General features: G+C 40.4%; 1 long non-coding RNA gene across 1 annotated transcript in view; it reads left to right on the top strand.

Moving 5' to 3' along the window:
* The window catches only part of LOC308650088, a 60955-nt gene extending 57688 nt beyond the window's left edge, over positions 1 to 3267 (top strand). Inside the window, exon 3 of the long non-coding RNA XR_014022242.1 lies at positions 2492 to 3267. This is a non-coding gene — a long non-coding RNA (uncharacterized lncRNA). The remainder of the gene's footprint in view (positions 1 to 2491) is intronic.
* The last annotated feature ends 11215 nt before the right edge of the window (positions 3268 to 14482 follow it).

The following is a 14482-nucleotide window of genomic DNA, read 5'->3' on the forward strand; positions in this document are numbered from 1 at the left end:
GCTCCATCGCGCTTCTCTGCCACCACCTGCCTGGCTGAGCAAACTCCAGCAATGCCGCGGCCCCGCCCCGCTCCTCTGGAAAGCGCCCAGCCCTCCCTCCCCAGGATCCGAGCCCTCCCTCCCCAGGATCCGAGCCCTCCCTCCCCAGGACCGGAGCCCTGCTCAGGGGACCACTCCTCAAAGACTGTGGAAAGAGACCAGAACCTTGCAACTGTTAAAAGAATACATGGGGCCAACACTCTATCCAATATGTGCAGGCAATTACTTCCTTAACAAGACCCTTCCCCTTTAGGGTCTTAAGAAGATCAAGAGGCAGTAAATGTGAGGCCATCAAATTAAAAAGCCTTGGACAGCAAAGGAAAGGATAGAAAGTGTGAAGCGACAGCCTACACAATGGACAAAACCTTCCTTAGCTGTTCCTCTGACAGGGGACTGATATCCGGAATATATAAATGACTCAACAAAGCAAAACAAACACACGAACAAACAAAAACATAACCCCAAGCTGGGCATGGTGGCACACACCTGTAATCCTAGTGGCTAAGGAACCCTAGGAAGGAGGACTGCAGAGTTGGCCTCAGCAACTCAGGGAGGGTGTGAGCAACTTAGTGGAACCTGTCTCAAACAAACAAACAAAAAAATTAAAAAGGACTGGCAGGCTGTGGTTGTGGCTCAGAAGTACATTGCTCACCTAGCAATCACCTGCGTGTGGCACTGGGTTGGATCTGAGGATCCATATAAAAATAAAGATATTGAGTCCACATGTAACTAAAAAATAAATACTTTTTTTAAAAAGGACAGGGGTTAGGCATCAAGTATTAAGCATTTCTGGGTTCTATACCTAGTACCCTAGTACCAAAAAGCGAAACAATACACACACACACACACACACACACAGAGAGAGAGAGAGAGAGAGAGAGAGAGAGAGAGAGAAAGAGAACACAAATAAATCGAGAATCTGAATGTGCATATAATTTTCATGATTTGGGGAAATTTCTGTTGTTAGTTTACTAAATAGTTCCTTAACATATACTGAGCACCTATGTTGTATAAATGGTTCTCCCAGGGAGTCAAAGGCAAAGAAAGGCTTCCCTTTCTTTAAAAAGCCAATCATCCCAGTGTGGGAGTCAGAGAGACCACATTCTGTCCACATCTGGTGGAATTCTTCTGTAGCCAGAGCCTTTTGTAAATATAGGTTCATAGATCTGGGAGAGGTTGAGAAAACATGTTAGCAGATGACATTAAACACACCCCTGAAGAAATATTGCTAGTAGATCTGGTGGGAAAAATAGTGTAAATGTTGAGATGATTAGAAGCTAGTGCCATTATGCACACTGGTGTGGGGACAGGAAGCAGTCCAAGAGAGTAAACCATAGTCCCTTTGGGTCAGCTTAATGAGGAAGTATGTCAAGAGGATCCCTGTACATGCTAGACAGGCATCACAGCACTGAGCAACATCCCCAGCCCTACAGTAAATTCAAATCACTGTCACTGTTCCTGTTGACAATTTCAGTCGGATTATTAGTAACATACACTAACATTAGGGATGTTTTATGACTAATTCATACTCCTGTTGCTTTTCAAGTATATTTTCCAGGGCTGGGGAGGTGGCTCAAGTGGTAGCGCGCTTGCCTGGCATGCGTGCAGCCCAGGTTCCATCCTCAGCACCACATACAAACAAAGATGTTGTGTCCCCCCCGAGAACTAAAATAAATAAATAAATAAATATTAAAAAATTCTTGAATCAATGTGTGAAATATGATATGTCAAGAACTATGTAATGTTTTGAACAACCAACAATAATTTTTTTTAAAAAAAAGAACAGAAAAAAAAATTCTCTCTCTCTCTCACTCTTTCTTAAAAAAAAGTATATTTTCCTGTAGGTGTGGATATGCTCATGTGATTTTTATCTTTGATTCTAAGTTTGTGGTATATTACATTTACTGATTCACATATGCTGAACCAATCTTGTATCTCTGGAATAAAACTAACTTGATCATTGTGTGTGAATTTTCAATGTGATGTTGAATTCTATTTACAACTATATCATTGACATGGAAATTCTCTCTCTCCTCTCCTCTGCTCTCTCCCCTGGTCTCTTTCTTCTACTCTACCCTTGATTTTCCTGAGACACCTCCCCTACCTTTCTTTTCCTTTAAAAGAAAATTCTAAAAAGTAGATATCACATGAACTTGAAAGCCACTGGACCTGGGATAGAGGCATCTGTGCTGGGCAAAGGGGCTGCATGCAGTTCTTGGCGATTCCTCACTGGAAATGCTCAACACAGAAGTAAATGCCATCTGCAGCGGGAAAAGGAAACCCTTTCATAATGGCCCTTTCCTGCTCCTGGGCCCCAGAAGAGAGGGGCAGTGGCCCTGCTTCTGAGGACGGAGGTGGCACTGAGGACCTACAGGAGCCACCTCTGGCTCTCCTGCCATCTGGCTCCCTGGCATCCCCCTGCCCTTACTTTTCTTTCTCTTTTCCGCCACAGGCGCAGGGTGCAGAACCTGCCACGGGACAGAGCCTGCAGACAAAGTCTGGGGGCTGAGGGGAAGAAGGAGGCGTCCCCTTAAATTGGATCCCCCAACTCACCAGCCTGTGCCGCCAAATAAAGGAAGGCGAGAGCTGAGCCAGGACGCCTAGAATGAGGGCAGCGCCCACCGCACCTGCCCAGGTAAGGAGCCCTGGCGCAGAGGCTACAGTTTGAGGACTCACTGCTCCCTTGCCCGGCTCGCTATTTGCCCTCGAAGGTGAGGTAAGCGACAATGTGTTTCTCCTACACACTTCTGTCACTCTTCCTGCGAAGTCGCCAGAGACTCCCCAGGGCTTCGCCCTCCCAGCCGCTACTTGGATAAGGTGGACCTCATGCAAAGGATCGATTTGGGGCCTCCAGCCTCATCCTCTTTCCTTCCTCCTCTCCAGATTTGAGCAAGGGCCTTTAACCATCTCCAACACCAACTTCGGGCTCATCCCTTTTATTCTGAAAAGACCAAAGAACTTCGGGCCTCCAATGAAGTCCCATCAGAAATAAACGTGGTTGAAGGCAGTTGTTAGGTAGCCGGCCATCAATCAGAGTTTTTAGTAGATTCTCTGTCCCAGCCTAAAACCTTCAGGAAAAACTCTCTGAAAGCAAAAGCAACTTCTTTAGGAAAAGTTTCCACAGTCAGGAAATGCCAGCTCTACTGTGCCCTTTTTTTCTTTTCTTTTTCTTTTGAGGTACTCTGAGCATTGAATCCAGGGGCGCATCCCTGCTTCTTAAATTTTTTTAAAATTTGAGACAGGAGATGGCCAAATCGTCCAGGCCAGCCTGGAACATGGGATCCTCCTGCTTCAGCCTCCAAGAAGCTGGATCACAGGCATGTGCCACAAGTGCCTGGCCATGATTAACCTCTTAAAGTTTCCTTTGGTGACTTTCAATGTTATCTTGAGATGCAATCATTTAAACATCCTGCAACCACCAGGTAAGCACCATTTAAAGAACTTCAGATACACATTTCAGGCCAGTGTGAGGATGAGAGTAATGATTACCTGAGTCTGAGAAGACTGCTGGTGAAGGAGCTTGTTGATGAGTGGCTCCTGGTCTGCAACCTGAGGAAAAAGAAAAACAAACAAACAAACAAAAACAAAAAACCCAAAACAAAACACTGAAAGCAAGCAAGAGCACCTTCTCCTTTAGGAACTGTTCCCACAGTCGGACATGAAATGCCATCTCAGCAAGATTGAGACTTGCAGAAATAATTTTTTAAATTTTCTTTTGCAGTACTGTGAAGTGAGTCTGGGGCTCTCTACCCTGGTTTCTTGATGAGTGGCTGCTGGTCTGCCACCTCTTACATCACATTCAGGGTTCAGACCCAGGAAGCACACAAGGGGCCCCACCTCATGACCTGGGCCCCAGACTTGTGGCATCAGAGAAAGGGGAACTAATTACTATATTAGAAAAGCCAGTTTAATGTTAAATCTAAAATATAAAATGGACAAATTAAGAAAACTTTTAATTCCTTCATAAGAGAAGGTCTTAAAATATCTTTGTATCTTTAAATGCTACCAGCTAAACAAGTCAGTGTCTCTCAATTGTCCTTTAAAAATATAACCAAGTTTACTTTCCAGTATAGGGAATAACATACAAATTTTACAATATATCTTATTAATAATAGGTCCAGTTAGATAACCCTTAACAATATAAATGAATTTATAATAAAATTTGTAATTTTTATAATTTAGAATTAACATATAGCTTTAGTTTGAAGGAAACCACTTCTGTTAAAATGTTCTCTTAAATCTTATACTTTAAAAGACATATTTTTAGAAAACAGAGATAGAATTGATATAATTATCATAATTATTGATGTTTTTATATCAATCAAATTTAGCTTTTGTGGAGAAGTTTTAAAATTTGAACTTAACGTGTTATTTGAAAACGTTTACCATCTAATCAAAGATGCACGAATCTTAATTTATTAAAAATTATTCCTTTGTTTAAATAGTAAAAATTACTAGGCATAAATAATGATTTTATTGGAATGAGAATAGACTAATGTTTCGATAAGTTTTTGTCATCTCAATATATGGGTAAAATCTTGGTTTATTTCAGCATAATATTAGCATAATTAGGGAAAAGCCTGAAATATTCTGAAATTGATTGTTTCATATATCTCTAGCCAATTTAGTCATACATAAGTTTGTTTTTTCAATTATTTTAACCATTTATATCACCTGTCTAGATAATCATATAAAGATTTTTCTTTTGAGGAAAACCTTTTTTTTTTTTTTTTTTTTTTTTTGTGGTGCTGGGGATTGAACCCAGGGTTTTGTGCATGTGAGGCAAGCACTCTGCCAACTGAGCTATATCCCCAGCCTGAGGAAAATTTTTTTATCCATAAAGTCTTGAATACATAAAGACTCTTTTTACCCAGAAATGTTTTCTTTCTTTCTTTTAGGACTCTCCAATTTTTGTTTCTTCTTTGTAGAAGCATTTCTTTTTCTCCTTCCAGAATTCTTCCTCTTGATTATGCTTGGGAACAATTTCTGTAAATCTTAGAATCTAAACAAATTATTATATTTTCATAATTAAAAATATTTTAATAGAATTGTAGCCAAAACTTTTTGGACATGTTGTTCACAGAATCATATGTTTGGCTTCTTTTTCTTTTTTTAATGTAATTGTTATCCACTTTTTTTTGCTTAACTTTATTTTATTTATTCATTTTTATGTGGTGCTGAGGATTGAACCCAGTGCCTCACACTTGTCAGGCAAGCTCTCTACCACTGAGCTACAGCCCCAGCCCTCTGTTTAGCATCTTATGAAAACTTCAATAACATTTGGCAAAAGGTAGCAGAATACAACAATTACTATTAGGGCATTATGTAAAATTGTGGATGTGTAACCGACGTGATTCTGCAATCTGCATTTGGGGTAAAATTGGAGGTTCATAACCCACTTCAATCTAATGTATGAAATATGATATGTCAAGAGCTTTGTAATGTTGTGAACAACCAATAAAAAAAAGAAAAAAAACATTTGGCAGTTAAGATTACTTGATGATTGCATCTTAACCTTATAATTTAAATAGTATCGATTGGAATAAGCACTTATATAATAAATTGTATTTATCTTGAATATCTCTAACTATAAAAGGCAGAGCATCAGGTAAACTCATGATTTAAAAAAAATTACATTTTTCCTGTTGAGGAAAAAGGGTTAGAAGCAAATATATACATATGTTAAATATCTTATGTATTAAAGATTATAGATTATTTAAGCAAGTAAAAATATATGTTTATACAGTTTATTCTTATATAATTACCTAATTTGAATTGAATATTATTAAATCACGATTTAAAAAGTATTTGGATCTTTTTAGATCTCAGTTTGAATATTATCAGAGCACTCTTTAAATTTTTAGAGTGCACTCTTATCTGTGTAAACCTTGACATATGTAATGTAGTTAAAATAGAATTACTATGCATATATTTATTCATTTTTTGTATTTATATTCTTAGAAATCAGAAGAATGAGAATTTTGGGTCAAATTTACCTCTAAAATCCCTGAAAGGAAAGTTAAAATATAAACAGAACAACTTTCATCAATGGAATAATTCTTCTGCATCTCTTTCTTGGTAGCATAACTTTGGAGAAAAGGGGGCAGTCTCTAAAGGTTAAGCATAAGACTCTTATTGAGGATGCAGAAGTTTGCCTGTCTGGACTCTTGACTATAAGGACAAAATGCTTGGGGTTAGTAGTTAGGAATTCAGGCTCCGGAGTTGGGCGCTTCTCTTTAAGGAGCAGAAACTGCTGGATGTCTGTGTGGAGAGAGGGTGAGATGCGGATTAGCAAAGATGGGGAGGCGAAGCCCCACCAGAGAGACAGCGGGAAGGACCAAACAGAAGTGCACGAAAGTGCGGGAGGTGGGAGTGCAGTCCCGGGGTTCCCACTCCTCCTGTGGTCCCCTCCTGAGTGCCCTCCGTGCCGTCCCTCTGAAGTAGTCCTGGTTGGACTCCGCAGGGCGGAGAGCGGCAGCTTCCCCGGAGCCTTGGCAGCCTTCTTTGGATGCCTGTTAGCGAGCCACCACGTCCGCTGCTGTGCCGCTGTGCGCGGCGCCTGGTTCCTAAGGCTGGGGCAAGTGCTCCGCCAGCCGCCGCCCACTCCCAGAGCTTCCCCCGTCGCCCACACGGTGCCCAACCCGCTTGCATCTCACCGCTCCGAACCAATGGCAGCATTGCGCGGGGGTTCCCGCCGGCGGGCGTTTTGTTCTCGCCCCAGAGCCTTGGGCGGGAACAGCAGCCATGCCTGTGTCCCTCCCGCTCGCGAGCAGGCGCCCAAGCTCCCGCGAAACGGTGCACACCACAAATCTTCTCCAACTCAAAGGTAATTCCAGCTAGCAGTTCCCAGAGCCACCGCGCCCAAGCTAGGTGTCTAAGGAGCAAAAACATTGCTGGTGGCGGATCTGTACTTGGGTGGACCCGGTAGGAATCAGCGGGTTAGAGCCCGGCTCCTGTCTTAGAGTACCGAATCTGCATAAATAAAGCTCAGCCGGGTTATAGCTCTAGGTGAGGTTATTGGTCGCAGCAATCCGCAAGGATGCAGCGAGAGGGTCAGCGGGTTCTGCCAGCCCAGTTCAAATTGCCTGCACATTCCCGAAAGCAGTAGAAAAAGAGTCTCTTTATTTTATTTGCTTGCTTTTTTGTAAAATTGTTTCTCCCAAATGGAGAATTCCTCATGCTTAATGTCTCACAGTAAAAGAAATCTTTCCCCTCTCCTCTTACTCTCAAAAACTAATCCATGGAGCACTGAATTTCCATGCTAACCCTGTTCAAAATATTTCTATCCATAACACTACGATCCACAATACAATATATCCACAAAATTCTCTTCCCAAACATTTCCATTCAATAATTCTTCAATCCATTATACAGGAAATCCACAATTAAACCCCCCCCACAATATCTATACCATAAGCAGGATTTACCTATGAGAGAGGTCGGACCTCACCTGTTAGATCTCACCATTCACCTTGAACCCATGCAATGAGAAAGTCCCTGTCCCAGGTGCGAAATCTCGCCGGCAACCTGCGCAGGCAAGATATGCTGTGTTCCCTCCCATACGTGTAGTGAGCTGACTGCAAAATACAACGAAAAGTCACGTGACACAGAAATAATTTTGGAATCGGGGGTGGGATGACTCTGCGACCTTAAGGGTCCTGCTTCCACACTGGGAAGAAGAGTGAGAGAATGAACCCTATTTTGGTTTATTTATAACAGGGACATCAAAAGCAGGGATAAGGTTTCAAGGGTGGAGTCTTCTGGTCAGCAGATTGATTGTCATCTTGGCATGTCACACCCATCTCAGATGCTGTGTGGGATCTTAGGCAGAGCTTGGGAGGGAGGTTCATCTGCATCAGGTGATCAGTCCTTGAGGGGGTGCTACAGGTATTAGGTGCAAGGCAGGCTGAACTAAGTTGTTTGGAGGGCAGGGTGAACAAACATTAGCTGCAGGATAACCAGGGCACTCAAACCCCCTCTGTCTGGTCCTTTTATCTCCTGTTTGCATCAAGTCTGAACACTCAACCCCACTCAAGGCTGAACACTGGACCCCCACCTGTCTGGTGCAAGGGAACCCACATCCAGCACCTGCCCCGTTTGCCTGAAGGCAGATGATGGCACTACCATATGATCCAATCACTTGCAGAACCAGAGAGCCCATTAGATTTTGGCTATAAAAACTCCCTCCTGCTGGGCCCCTATGTCTTGATCTCTCTTGCTCTTGCTTTCACTCTCTCTTTCTTCTCTAGCTTCTCTCTCCTCTCTCCCCTCTCTCTCTCTCTCTCTCTCTCTCTCTCTCTCTCTCTCTCTCTCTCACTGCTGCAATAAAGATCTCTTGGTTGTGGTCACTTTTCTTTCAACAGGGAGTTTGAAATTCCAGACCTATCCCCTCAGGAGGCTACAGTGCAACAGCCTACACCTAGTCCCTGGCTGGCTGGTGACAAGTGGAGGTGTAGACAGTGAGGTCTCTTTCCAGGGTGCTTTTGGTTGCCTCAGGGACTAGCAGGGCAACTGCTGCAACCACTTGCAAACAATATGTCAGTCTCCTTACTGAGATAAGCTACTGGCTGTTGATCAGGTCCCCTCTTTCTTGTGACCGCTCCCAGGGTTATTCATCCTCTCTCAGTGACAACAGTTTATGCTGAGGGCCATTACCAAGTAGGAAATTTCCTTGCCAGCGTACCCCATGTTAATTTCGCTGTTGACATTGCATGTAAGGTGACCTTGCTCAAAGACCAAGGCGGATCCGGGTTTAGAGCTGATCAGGTTTGAGGAAGTATCCCGGTCCTTGGGTTTAGGGCGTTCCCAGTTTAAGACCTTGGGTTTTAGGGAAGTTGGAGGTTGAAGATTATTGCTGCCGGGATTAGGGCGTTCCTGCTGCCTGAGCTCTCGTTGAGCTCTCGTGAGATTCTGAAAGTATATGGGAAGAAAAGCCTCGTGGAGGAGGTGATTTGGGCTGCAGGAGAACTGGGATTGTCCCAGAGCGTGTGTGGAGGCCGGTGTGAGTTCGGGAATAAAGAATTGCTGTTTGAATCTACAAAGCTGTGTGGTGGCTCGTGATTCTGTGCCCAGCCGAGACTGCGGCAAGTTTAAATTTTTGTTCAGTAGGTAATGTGAGGGCAAGAACTTAAAACAAGTCCCCTTTTAATGCCTTAAGGGCTTTAATATGTTCTGGCTCCCATATGGCAGTTGTTCCTTGGTGTAAAGTTTCTTTAAGGAGGCTGTAAAGAGACTTAGCTAATTCCCCATATTCTGGAATCCAAAGCCTGCAGTGTCCAGTTATTCCTAGAAAGCCTCTAAGTTGCCTTACTCTCTGGGGTAGAGGATATTGTACTAGGGGAACTATTGTTTCGGGTCCTAGCTTGTGGATTCCTTGAGACAGCTATAATCCTAAGGATCAACTTATTTATGTTACCCCCACACACACCAAATTACATACCAAAGTTTATAGGCTGAAATTCTAATGAGAAACTAAAATTAATTTCAAGATTAAAACAACTTACCTATCTTTATCCAAAAGACCCATGGTTACAGAAATTAATAGGAGACATACATATAAACCCCATAGGATTCCACTGTCCATAGTTAACTACTGTTGACATCTAATATATGACTTTTTAAACTGTTTGCTGTACACATAAATATACATACTTTATATAACAATAAAATCATGTTTCCTGGGAATCTTAGCCCTCCAACATCATCTGTGGGGAGCTTAAGGACACAAAGTATCCACTCCAGAGACAATTTTAGAGAGCAGCATCTACTTTATTATACAGCCAGAATAACTTTTTGTAGCATATATGTACTAATTTCATATAACAGTCATGATAGGTCAGGAATAGTACATTTATATCATTTTACGAAAGTCAAGACACCAAAAATCCAAAAACTTCCACCTAGACCAACCCCATACCAATAGGGAAATGACTATTTGTCAAAGGAACAAAAAACATTGCACTTGCCCATGCCCCAACAGCACAAACAAGTCTAATTATTATCTAGAGCACAAGCAAATTCCCAAAACAAACTGGGATCCAAATGATGAACAGGATGCCTGTAAAATAATTATAGTAGGCCTTCAGGGAATTCCTGCTGTTTTTATGGAAAGACTCAATGAGACAATACATAGCATCCTAAATCCTGAATCTATAGATGGCCATTCATTTTTAAAAGATAAATTTGTCATTCAGTTGGTCCCAGACATTCAGAGGAAATTACAAAAGTTGACATATGGCTCTGATAAATTCTTAGATGATACCCTGCAGCTTAAATAGAGATCAAATAAAAAGAGCATAGAAGAAGAAAAAAAAAAAAAAAAGGACTGAAATGCTAGTCTTGGCCCCAGGAGGAGTAAACATACTGGGTAGAAATTTTACTCCCCCTCTGAGTTGTGAGCAGGATTTGGGAGCCTCCAAGACATTAAAACAGGGCCTTACTTGGAGCTCCTGTCTTCAGTTCACCTACTAAACAAGATTTAACCTGTTTGTCATGAGAGAAATAACCCTAGAAATAGTCACCCCCAATATACTAGAGAGACAGTATATTTCATGAACAAACTGGCTCAACAGCCAATAGCTTATCTCAATAAGGAGCTTAACACAGTAAGCTCTTTCTCAAACATAATTAAAATTAAGGTAATACCCTACAACACATATTTATGTTTTTAAAATTTGTAAAATCATTATAAGTTTTACATAATTATTTAAGTTGATCTTACTACCTTAAATAAAATTATTAAAGATATTCATAAAAAAGGGGGAAAGATATTCATACAACTGTATCTTTATACATAAGATTATTTTAACATAAGTCCCTTGAGATGTCATTGCTAAGTTGAGACCATACAAAATTCTAAATTCTCCTAAATAATTCATTAGATCACTGTCCTAAACAATACTATTGACTTACTTTTAGCCATCAATGTTTAAGGTACTGATTCCCCATGCTTAGGTCAACATTAGTTTTAATAATAATAATAAATAATTTTTCATAAATTAGTAAATAAATGGCTATTCATTCTCCTATTTCATTTTTTGCTTATGGCAAGGGACAAAATAACTTTCCTATGCTCATTAAACATGTATATTTACTACTTTAAAAAGGTATCTATTTATATCTTTCATGTCCTTTACAAAAGCCACTTTTCCTAAGTTAAAACTCTCTTACCTCATTCCAAATTAAGTTAATCATCCTAGTTCATACAAAGTTAGTTTCAAAACATAAGTTTTTATATGTAACTTACCATAGTCACTAAAACAAAAAATACTGTATATATAGGGAGATCAATTTTATAAAATTATATTCCTTAATTAATAGCTATTAATAATTACTTTTTAAATTTTTGTTAGTTTTATGTTGTATTTTTACTACAAACACTACAGCTATTATTTGTTTATGCCTTAAACAAATATCCATTCTAATATATAACTTAAGTTACATTTAAAATATAAGACTATTACCTATAAAACAAACGAGTTAGAAAACTAACTTCCAACAAAAATTAAACTTGCATTTACTATAGTCCCTTTCCAACTCAATAATATTGGTGTTAACATGCCTAATGAGTAACTTTCCTGGCCAACTAGAGATAATAAATAAAATAAAACAGATAATAAATCTCTTCTTATAATTAAAATACTTGAACTATATTAAACTACGATGTACAGTTTAAGGCTAATGATACTCTGACTTATATCAAACTTTTCTTCAATATTAATAAAATAAAAGGGGAAAACAGAACCCTACATGCACATGCTAATCTCACAAAAATATTTTAAAATTTCCTCAAATTGTGATACTAAAAGTCATATTGCTACTGAACAACATGGTATAGTAAGTTAAATCATATTTCAAAGGATAAAATCTAAACCTGTCATCCAGAAAATGAAAAACCTGTCACAAGAAGGTAAACCTCCAACTACTGAGTTTACAGCCATTCAGGCTTCATGAGCTGCCAGGTAAGTAAAATGTATGAAGAGACTTCTGTGGACCCATTCCCCAAGTCCACCTTTAATGAACCTGGCAATGTGAACTAGAAAATTCATCCCAATATTTATTAATGATACTCATGTTACACTCATCCACATAACTGGATTTAAGCATACTGGCTATAGTAGAAACCTAAACTAGCCAATCATACTGGTCCTTAGAATTTAAGACTGTTCAACTATTAAACAAGATTTAACCTGTTTGTCATGAGAGAAATAACCCTATAAATACTCACTCCCGATGTACTAGAGAGACGGCCATGAATACACTGGCTCAACAGCCAATATCTTATATATGTGGACAGTTGTTAAAATAGAATGATTATTGAAATAGAATTTATAAGGGTTATAAGATTACAATACATGATCATTTGTCTGTTGAAGGAATGACAAAAATTCTCACACCCAAGTAAATTGGGAAAAGATAAAGGAAGTTACCCGGGACCTGATGAAAATTCCCACCCTATTTTTGGCCCAACTTCTGAGGATGTCACCAAGTATACAAATTCGGATGTCAACAGTCCTGGTGGCAGTCTCTTTCTACATTTTAACTTTATCAGCGGGTCTGCACCTGACATCTGCAAGAAACTGAGACACAGAAGGGTCCTGAGTCTCCTCAGTACTTTTAGATACAGCTTTCATTTTTTTTAGCAAGCAGGAGGATGAGGCCACAACACAGAAACCTTTTAAACCTAACTATCAGCTCCCAGCCTCCTCCATCCAGAGCCCAAGGAAAGCCCCTATGGCTCATGACCCCACCTGACCCTCTAATATCCTCATGGTTCATGGCCTCATGTGACCCTCCAATATATTTCCAAGGCCCTGCTTCCAATGTGGGCAAGATGGACACTGGGCAAAATCCTGCCCTAACCCTGGGGCCCCTCTCCAAGCCCTGTCCCAACTGTGGGAAATGGGGATACTTAAATGTGGAATGTCCCCAGGGAATGACACCCCTCCCCTGGGTACAGACACCCAATTCCCAAATCCCATTCACTGGGCTCCATTGCCTCTGCCATCACAGGTGGCACATCTGAGGAGTCCTGGGTTACAGGGATTGTGGATGGCCATGAGGTTTCATTTGTGGTCGACAGTGGGGCAGCTCTTTTGCTTTGGACTCAATGCCATGAATATACTTTTAAATCAAATACCCCAATTGTGGGAGTCTCAGGAACCCCTACATATCCATTGCAGAGACCTCCCTTTTTTTTTTTTTTTGCATATTTGAATCCCTTTCACTATCCCATTTTTAAATAGTTGTACCAAGTGCCCAGTTCCCTATTGGTTTGAGATCTTCTTCATAAATTAAAAGTCTTCATTACCATTCCCACTTTAAAGTCTACTACCATCTTTTAAATTCATTCTATCCTGGACTGGAGAGCCAGCTATGGGCTGTGTGGGGGGGGCTGTGAACATTTTGAGCACACAAAGTGGACTGGACTGACGATTCTGCTCTGTCTGGGCTGTGCACATATAGGTCCCTTTTGCTTGCTCTGCCTTTGAGTCAATCTGCTGACAGCAAGACATGAGGAAACTAGACTTAACTTCCTGAAACCTGACTCCTTGGTACCCAGGAAAAAACCCAAAAACAAACAGAAAACCTGACCTGTATTGCGCAAGCAGACAGTTTCAATTATGTAGATTGACTTGTCTTGCTCCTCTCAGTGACCAAGTCTGACCAAAGGGTGAAAAGCAAGAAGGTAACTGGTACTAATTCTTCTTCTTTTTCAAGAGTCCCTGTCTATAAGCTTATAGTAAAATGCTTTTCCTAAAATAATTTCTAGGTGGTTGTGGGAATTTGTAAAACTTCCACTACTGTTTTCCTACTTTTTTGCTTATTAGCCAACTTTTTAGTTTAAAGATTATGAAATTTTGCTTTGGTTCCTCACACATTTTAAACTTTGAAAATGACTAACAGCAACAAGTAAGAAATAAAATATTTACATTTAAAATACATATTGTTAGTTCTGGTGCAAAAAAATTTATTAATAAAAAACATAAAACATTAATCTTAAAATCTTTTTGGGGGGGGTACTGGGGACTGAACTCAGGGGCACTCGACCACTGAACCGCATCCCCAGCCATATTTTTTATTTTATTTAGAGGCAGGGTCTCCCTGAGTTGTTAGCAACTTGCTGTGCTGAAGCTGGCTTTGAACTCCTGATCTTCCTGTCTCAGCCTCCTGAGCTACAGGGATTACAAGCATGCCCCACCAGGCCTGGCCTAAGCTGAAAATCTTGATCTTTGTATTTTAGATTTGATTTAGTACTGAACAAGTAGCATTAGATACATTAATTAAATCATTACAGAAAGAAAAAAGAAAAAAAATGATTCTTAATGGAAAATGAAGGACTCTGCTGAGATTGTCAAAGCAGCCTACGAGAATGGATGATCACTGCCTATGCTTTATTGTCCTTTCTATTTCTTCTTGAGCTATGTGCTGAGCAGGAGAGCAA

The sequence above is a fragment of the Spermophilus citellus genome (assembly GCF_964194105.1).
Source record: "Spermophilus citellus genome assembly, chromosome: 5".
NCBI lineage: Eukaryota > Metazoa > Chordata > Mammalia > Rodentia > Sciuridae > Spermophilus > Spermophilus citellus.